The sequence below is a fragment of the Pongo abelii genome, chromosome 2 (genome assembly GCF_028885655.2).
Source record: "Pongo abelii isolate AG06213 chromosome 2, NHGRI_mPonAbe1-v2.0_pri, whole genome shotgun sequence".
NCBI classification, from domain to species: Eukaryota; Metazoa; Chordata; class Mammalia; order Primates; family Hominidae; genus Pongo; species Pongo abelii.
The window spans coordinates 121,666,083-121,674,885 of record NC_085928.1 but is presented as its reverse complement, the minus strand read 5'-3'; positions in this window follow the sequence as shown (position 1 = coordinate 121,674,885).

Sequence of the window (8,803 nt, the reverse complement as noted above, 5' to 3'; positions counted from 1 at the left end):
AGTGTAAGCCCTTTTAACTTTGTTCTTTTCCAAAATTGTTTTGGCTATACAGCATCCCTTGAGATTTCATATGGAATTTTAGGATGGATTTTTCTATTTCTGCAAAAAAAAAAAAAAGCCATTGAGATTTTCATAGATATGACATTTAATCTGTAGATTGCTTTGGATAGTATTGACTTCTTAACAATATTAAGTCTTCTAATACGTGAACACAGGATGTCTTTCCATTTATTTGTCTGGTCTTTAATTTCTTTCAACAAAGTTTTGTAGTTTTCAGTGTATATGTCTTTTACTTCCTTGGTTAAATTTATTTCTAAGTATTTTATTCTTTTGATGCCATTGTAAATGGAATTTTAAAACATTCCCTTTTCAGATTGTTCATTGTTAGTGTATAAAATGCAACTGGGCCGGGTGGAATTGCTCATACCTGTAATCTCAGCTACTCGGGAGGCTTAGGCAGGAGAATCACTTGAACTCAGGAGGCAGAGGTTGCGGTGAGCCGAGAGCACGCCATTGCACTCCAGCCTGGGCGACAAGAGCAAAACTCCATTAAAAAAAAAAAAGTTCCCTTCTTTTAATGAGCTAAGGATTTGCTTCTTTTTCCCCCTCAAAATCATGAATATTTTTATTTATTCATATTTTTAAGACAGTGTCTTGCTCTGTCACCCACGCTGGAGTGCAGTGGCACAATCATGGCTCACTGCAGCCTTGACTTCCCAGACTCAAGTGACCCTCCTGCCTCAGCCTACCAACTAGCTGGGACTACAGGTGCGCACCACTACTCCTGGCTAATTTTTGTATTTTTTTTTTTTTTGAGAGATGGGGTTTCACCATGTTGCCCAGGCTGCTCTTGAACTCCTGGGCTCAAGTGATCTGCCTGCCACAAGTGCTGAGATTACAGGTGTGAGCCACTGTGCCTGGCCAGTTTTTTTTTTTAATGGACAAAAATTATATATATATGGTGTACAATATGATGCTTTGAAATATATATACATTGTGGAATGGCTAAAGCAAGCTAATTAACATATATATTACTATATATATATGTATATATATTGTTTGGTGAGAACACTTAAATATACTCTCTTAACAATTTTCAAGAATATACTATATGGTTATTAACTATAGTCACCATGTTGTACAATAGATCTCTTGAATTTCTGCCTGCTGGTCTAACTGAAATTTTGTATCTTTTGACCCACATCTCCCTAACCCAGCACCCCCAACCCCTGCTATCATTCTACTCTCTGCTTCTGTAAGTTCTTCTTTTTCAGATTTCACATATAAATAAGATCATGTGGGATTTCTGTGCCTGGCTTATTTCACTTAACATAATATGTCCTCCGGGTTCATCTATGTTGTCACAAATGACAGATTGTTTTGTTTTTCTTATTCAATGCTTTTTCTGAGACATAGGGCTTTTCTCTCTTATTCTGTTAATATGGTGATTTGCATTAATAGATTCTCTAATATTAAGTCAGCTTTGTGTTTCTGAAATGAAGTTTATCATGTATTTTTTCAACTATAGTGAATTTGGTGTGTTAATATTTTGTGTAGGAAATTTGCATTAATATATTCAAGTGAAATTCAGTAATTTTTTTCATACTTTGTCTGGTTTTGTTATCAACGTTATATTAACTCTACCAAATGAGTTTATTTTTATTTATTTATTTGGAGGCAGAGTTGCAGAGTCTCACTCTGTCACCCAGACTGGGGTGCAGTAGTGTGATCTTGGCTCACTGCAACCTCCGCCTCTTGGGTTCAAGCAATTCTTGTGCCTCAGCCTCTCAATTAGCTGGAATTACAGGTGCATGCCACCACATCCAGGTAATTTTTGTATTTTTAGTAGAGATGGTGTTTTGCCATGTTGGCTAGGGTGGTCTCAAACTCCTGACCTCAAGTGATCTGCCCACCTCAGCCTCCCAAAGTGCTGGGATTACAGGTTCAAGCCACCGCACCCGGCCATCAGAGTTTAGAGTGTGATTTTTTGTATTTCTGGGGGAAAAATATGCATGAGATTAGAATTTTACAGAAATTCCCCCTTATTGCTTTCCTCAGTTTCAGTTAGGTGAGGTCAACTATGGTCCAAAGATATTAAATTGAAAATTCCAGGCTGGGTGCATGGCTCATGTCTGTAATCTCAGCACTTTGGGAGGCCGAGGCAGGCGGATCACCTGAGGTCAGGAGTTCGAGACCTGCCTGAGCAACATGGTGAAACCCTGTCTCTACTAAAAAATACAAAAATTTACTGGGCATGGTGGCGGGCACCTATAATCCCGGCTACTAAGGAGGCTGAGGCAAAAGAATCCCTTGAACCCAGGAGGCAGAGGTTTCATTGAGCCGAGATTGTGCCATTGCACTCCAGCCTGGGTAACAGAGCAAGACTCTGTCTCAAAAAAAAAAAAAAAAAAAAGAAAGAAAAGAAAATTCCAGAAATAAACAATTCTTAAGTAGCATGCCATTCTGAGTAGCATGTTGGAATCTTAGTCATCCCACAGGGGATGTGAATCATCCCTTTGTCCAGCATATCCATACTGCATATGTTACCTGCCCATTAATCACGGAGTAGCCATCTGGGTTACCTGATGAAAAAATATAGTACTATACATAGGGTTTGGCACTATCTGTGGTTTCAGGTGCCCACTAGGGGTCTTGGAACGTATCTCCCAAGGATAAAGGAGGATTACTATATGTACCTTGAATGTTTGATAGAATTTGCCTGTAAAATCATCTTTTGTTAGTTTGATTTTGTGCAATGCATTTAAACTACTGATTAGTGCTTTCTTTCCTTTTCTTTCTTTTTTTTTTTTTTGACACAGGGTCTCACTTTGTCACCCAGGCTGGAGTGCAGTGGCGTGATCATGGCTCACTGCAGCCTCAACCTCCTGGGCTCAAGCAATCCTCCCGTCTCAGCCCCAAAACTAGCTGAGACTGCAGGTGAACACTACTACGTCTGGCTAATTTTTTTGTATTTTTTGTAGAAACGGGGTTTGGCCATGTTGCCGATGGTGGTCTCAAACTCCTGAGCTCAAGTGATCCGCCCTCCTCGGCCTGCCTTGGCCTCCCAAAGTGCTGGGATTACAGGTGTGAGCCACCGTGCTCAGCTGATTAAATTTTTTAAATGGTCAGCCAGGCGCAGTGGCTCACACCTGTAATCCCAGCACTTTCGGAGGCAGAGGCGGGCAGATCACCTGAGGCCGGGAGTTCGAGACCAGCCTGACCAACATGGAGAAACCCTGTCTAAACTAAAAATACAAAATTAGCCAGGCATGGTGGTGCATGCCTGTAGTCCCAGCCACTCGGGAGGCTGAGGCAGGACAATCACTTGAACTCGGGGGGGGCGGAGGTTGCAGTGAGCCAAGATCGCGCCATTGCACTCCAGCCTTGGCAACAAGAGCGAAACTCCATCTCAAAAAAAAAAAAAAAAAAAAAGGTTAAAGTCAGGTTTTATATATATATATATATATATATATATATATATATATATATATATATTTGAGCAAATTTTGCTAGGATATTTTTTCTTTTTTCTTTTTTTTTTTTTTTTTGAGATGGAGTCTCGCTGTCGCCCAGGCTGGAGTGCAGTGGCGCGATCTCGGCTCACTGCAGGCTCCGCCCCCCGGGGTTCACGCCATTCTCCTGCCTCGGCTTACCGAGTAGCTGGGACTACAGGCGCCCGCCACCATGCCCGGCTAATTTTTTGTATTTTTAGTAGAGACGGGGTTTCACCGTGTTAGCCAGGATGGTCTCGATCTCCTGACCTCGTGATCTGCCCGCCTTGGCCTCCCAAAGTGCTGGGATTACAGGCATGAGCCACCGCGCCCGGTCGCTAGGATATATTTTTCTAGGAGTGTATCCATTTTATTTGTTTTAAAATACATTGTAATAAAGTTGTACATGACATTCCTCTACTCCCTAGTTTTTGTTTTTTGTTTTGAGACAGAGTTTGCTCTTATCACCAAGGCTGGAGTGCAGTGGCAAGATCTCCACTCACTGCAACCTCCGCCTCCCGGGTTCAAGCGATTCTCTTGCCTCAGCCTCTTGAGTAGCTGGGATTACAGGTGCCTGTGTCCATGCCCAGCTAATTTTTGTATTTTTAGTAGAGACGGGGTTTTGCCATGTGGGTCAGGCTGGTCTCGAACTCCTGACCTCAGGTGATCCAGCCGCCTCGGCTTCCCAAAGTGGTGGGATTACAGGCGTGAGGCACCGCACCTGGCCTAGTTTTTGTTTTTAATTGCTAGTCTGTATTTGCAGTTTCAAGTTTCTTTTCTTCTCTCTTTTGCTTCTTTGCCTATCTTCCTAGCGGTGTGCCAATTACATTAGTGTTTTCAAATACTTTAATGGGCTTGTTTTACTTTTTGTTTCTGTTCTTATATTTGTCATTTATTTTTATTTTTTTCATTTTCTTTCCTTTTTTTTTTTTTTTTTTTTTTGAGATGGAGTTTCACTCTTGTTGCCCAGACTGGAGTACAATGGCGTGATCTTGGCTCACCGCAACCTCCGCCTCCTGGCTTAAAATGATTCTCCTGCCTCAGCCTCCTGAGTAGCTGAGATTACAGGCATGCGCCACCATGCCCGGCTAATTTTGTATTTTTAGTAGAGATGGGGTTTCTCCATGTTGGTCAGGCTGGTCTCAAACTCCCGACCTCAGGTGATCTGCCTGCCTCAGACTCCCAAAGTGCTGGGATTACAGGTGTGAGCCACTGCGCCCGGCCTTTTTTATTTTATTTTATTTTTTTTTAAATAGTTGGAATCCCGCTGTTGCCCTGGAACTCTTGGCCTCAAGCGATCCTCCCATGCCTCAGTCTCCTGAGTAGCTGGAATTACAGTATGAGCCACAACGCCCAGCTGCTCTTACATTTATTGTTTTCTTCCTTATACCTCCTTTGAATTTATTCTGCTCTTCTTTTTCCTACTGCTTCCTTTTCTTTCTTTCTTTTTTTAAAACTTATTAATTTTTTCTTTGGAAATTTTCTAGACAATTACTGATTCTTTTTCTAGTTAAACAACTCTTATTAATTTTTAGCCTTTCTTCTCTTAAGCATAAACATGTAAACATTTAAGGCCAGACATGGTGGCTCACTCCTGTAATCCCAGCATTTTGGGAGGCCGAGGGGAGTGGATCACTTGAGGTTAGGAGTTTGAGACCAGCCTGACCAACATGTTGAAACCCTGTCTCTACTAAAAATACAAAAATTAGCAGGGCGTGGTGTTGCTGGCCTGTAATCCCAGCTACTCTGGAGGCTGAGGCAGGAGAATCACTTGAACCCAGGAGGTGGAGGTTGCAGTGAGCCGAGATGGTGCCACTGCACTCCAGCCTGGGTGACAGAGCAAGACTCCGTCTCAAAGCAAGCAAACAAACAAACAAACCAAAAAAACCATTTAAAGTCTAAATTTTCTATGGCCCGATTTAGCTACCCACCACAACATTGATGAGTGATATTTTATTTTTATTCACTTATAAGTGTTTTCTGTTTTGCATTGTTGTATCTTCTTTGACATTCAGGTCACATGAAAATGTGTTGTCTAATTTCCAAATGTGTAGGAATTTTTAGTTATCTTTAAAAAAATTAACCAGTAATTTAGTTGTTTGCAGTCTTTTATATCCTTACCAATGTTTTGTCTGTTTATTTGGACCTCCTCTGTAATATAATTGTTGTTGGTTTTTAAATGCTGCCTTGAACCAGTTTTAAGGTGCTGGCTAAAGGCCAGTCAGTTCCCCTTTTTGAACAGCTAAGTTCACACCCCAATCACTTCTCTTATCAGGCCCTCATACTCAGGGGCCACTATGCATTAGCCCTAATTGCCCTGAGGCCAAGTACCAGGCACTAGGGACAGCCCCTTTGCTCTGAACACACAAAATTATTCAAAATAGCCAATGTACAGAAAGCCCTTGAAACCTAAGTAACCTCACATGCTTGCCACACATAAACTGCTAAGTAACCTCACATGCTTGCCACAGGTAAACTGCCCCTACAGCTCCGGCTCATTGTTACCTTGTCCCTGTTACTCCTGGTGTGGCCCTGCCTGGCAGGCTTCTCTCATTTTTGAGCTGTAAATAACAGGTTTGAAGGCCTAATCACCATAGCTCTGCAGCTGAGTCCTGTGGCGCTTCGCTTGAAGACACAATTTCAGATATGCTGGTCCCTGTGGGTTGGTATGGTGCTGGAGCCTGGGCGATGTACCTTGATGTCTTTGACCTTGAAATAAGACTTGATGCACCAGGGGGCGCTGTAGTCTCATGTTCCAGCTTTCCTTCATGCTGGAAGCATGCGCTGTACTGTGTACCAACATGGTTTCGGATAGGCTTGGCAGAGTCTTTTTTGTTGGCCTGCTCCTCTCTGCTTAGGTTTCAGAAACGAAGCCTAATGTGTCCATGAAAATGTCAGGAGTGTGAGTGTAGCCCTGACAGTGTCGCTCACTGGCTGGGTTGCCTTGAGCATACCACCTCCCCTCTCTGGGTTCCTACTTCTCCATCTATGAAATGGACATTAATAAAACAATGATTCTGGCTGGGAGTGGTGACCCACACCTGTAACCTCAGCACTTTCGGAGGCCGAGGCGGGTGGACACCTGATGCCAGGAGTTCGAGACCAGCCTGAACAAAATGGTGAAACCCCATCTCTACTAAAAATACAAAAAAATTAGCCAGGTATGGTGGCGGGCGCCTGTAATCCCAGCTACTTGGGAGGCTGAGGCAGGAGAATCCCTTGAACTGGGGAGGTGGATGTTGCAGTGAGGCAAGGTTGTGCCACTGCACTCCAGCCTGGGCAACAAAAGCGAAACTCCATCTCGAGGGGAGAAAAAGATTCTTTTTTGGGGGCTGAGGTCCTTTTTTTTTTGGATGTTTAATTTTGAAACCCTTACTGAAGGGACACCTACTTAGTGTTTCTCCAGGACAGTAATGTTGTTACTTTGCCAACCTGAAGACTGTCTCCAGGTCAGTAACCTCTGCAACTTGGAAACCTGAAACCTGTTTTCTCACCTGAACCCTGACTTGGAAATTGAATGTGGCCCAAAAAGTCTAAGTTCAAATATTTCCTGGGATCCCAGCAATGGCCAAGGGCATGCTCTGGGCTAGGCTATTTCAAGAGAGGAAGCTATTGCTGTGTATAGTATTTATCCTACTAATTTCTAATCACTGCTGGTGCGTTGTTGAACACCTGTATATACCAGCCACTATGCTAAGTGCTTTACAAATATTAGCTCATTTAATTCCCTCACAATCCTCAAGTATTATCATCCCTTTTTACAGATAAGAAAATTTAGGTTTACACAGCTAGTAAGTGGTGGTACTGAGATCCAAACTCAGACTCAAAGCAAGTCCTCTCAACCAATGGGGCCACTAGAGCTCACACTCTGCCTCACTCATGGGACCAGGATGCGTGTCACATGGCCAGGGTCACTCAAGGGAGGACTAACTGGCTCTCCAGGGATCATCTATAGACCCACATGGATCAATGCTCATTTATGATGATTTGGAACTCTAGATAGCATATGTTCTAGAACCTTAACACAGTCCCCACCCAGGGCAGAGCCCATGGAGATGTAGCGTTGTGCTCAGATGATCTTGCCCAGGCCCCTGCCGAGGCACATGCTTTCCTGCCCTTCACACTTCGCCCCTGGCCAGCTCTCTAACTTGTACTTCAAAGTCTATAATTTAATGGCAGAATCTTCTTCAGGCCCCATGTTTCTGGAAATATGTTCATTTTATAAATTACTCTGTATAATGGGCATAGATTAGCTGGTCAAATACACGTGGGACATTTTCATTGCAAATCCTCCTTCCAGAGGCTCAAGATGATATCAGCATTGCAAGGCCCCCAGGAAGCACTGCAGGATGGAACTGTGTTTAACCTGAACCCAAGCCCAGCATTCCCTAGACCTACCTGACCATCCATCCCCATTTCTCTTTTGCAGGCTATCTATGAATCTGGTTCCACAGTTTATACTCTGGGGAACATTGCTCTAGCTCAGGATTTCTCAGCCTCAGCACCATTGATCTTCTTGGTCAGATAACTCTTTGCTGTGGAGGGCTGTCCTGTGCATTGTAGGACTTAAGCAGCGTTCCTGGACTCTACCCATTAGAAACCAGTAGCAGGCCGGGCACGGTGGCTCATGCCTGTAATCCCAGCACTTCGGGAGGCTGAGGCAGGCAGATCACCTCAGTTCAGGAGTTCAAGACCATCCTGGCCAACATGGTGAAACCCCGTCTCTACTAAAATACAACAAATTAGCCGGACGTGGTGGCGCGTGCCTGTAGTCCCGGCTACTCGGGAGGCTGAGGCAGGGGAGTTGCTTGAACCCAGGAGGCGGAGGTTGCAGTGAGCTGAGATCATGCCACTGCACTCCAGCCTGGTGACAAAGAAAGACTCCGTCTCAAAAAAAAAAAAAGCCAGTAGTAACTCCCTCCCACCCCAAGCTAAAATGTCTCCAGATATTGCTGTATGCCTCATGGGGCAAGGAGCCTGAGTTGAGTGCCTCTACTCTCTACTCTAACTTGTGCATTCTCAGTAGAGGCGATATTGCCCCCAAGGTAAAACTTGGCTCTTGGAGGGAGAAAAATTTCTTACTCATTTTATGTATAAAGCACAGATATACATACACTGTATAAATAGATATACAGTATGTCTGTAGCATTAAAATTTTATGAGGGAGTGTTAGGAAAAAAAGTCTCAAAAGTCTCCTTGGGGCAAGTGATAATGAAAAAAAAAAAGAGGGTTCCCTAACACCATTCTAGCTCAGTGTTTTAATTCCTATTTATGCCAATTCCTCAGAAAGAATGACCTTTATGGCTCTTTTA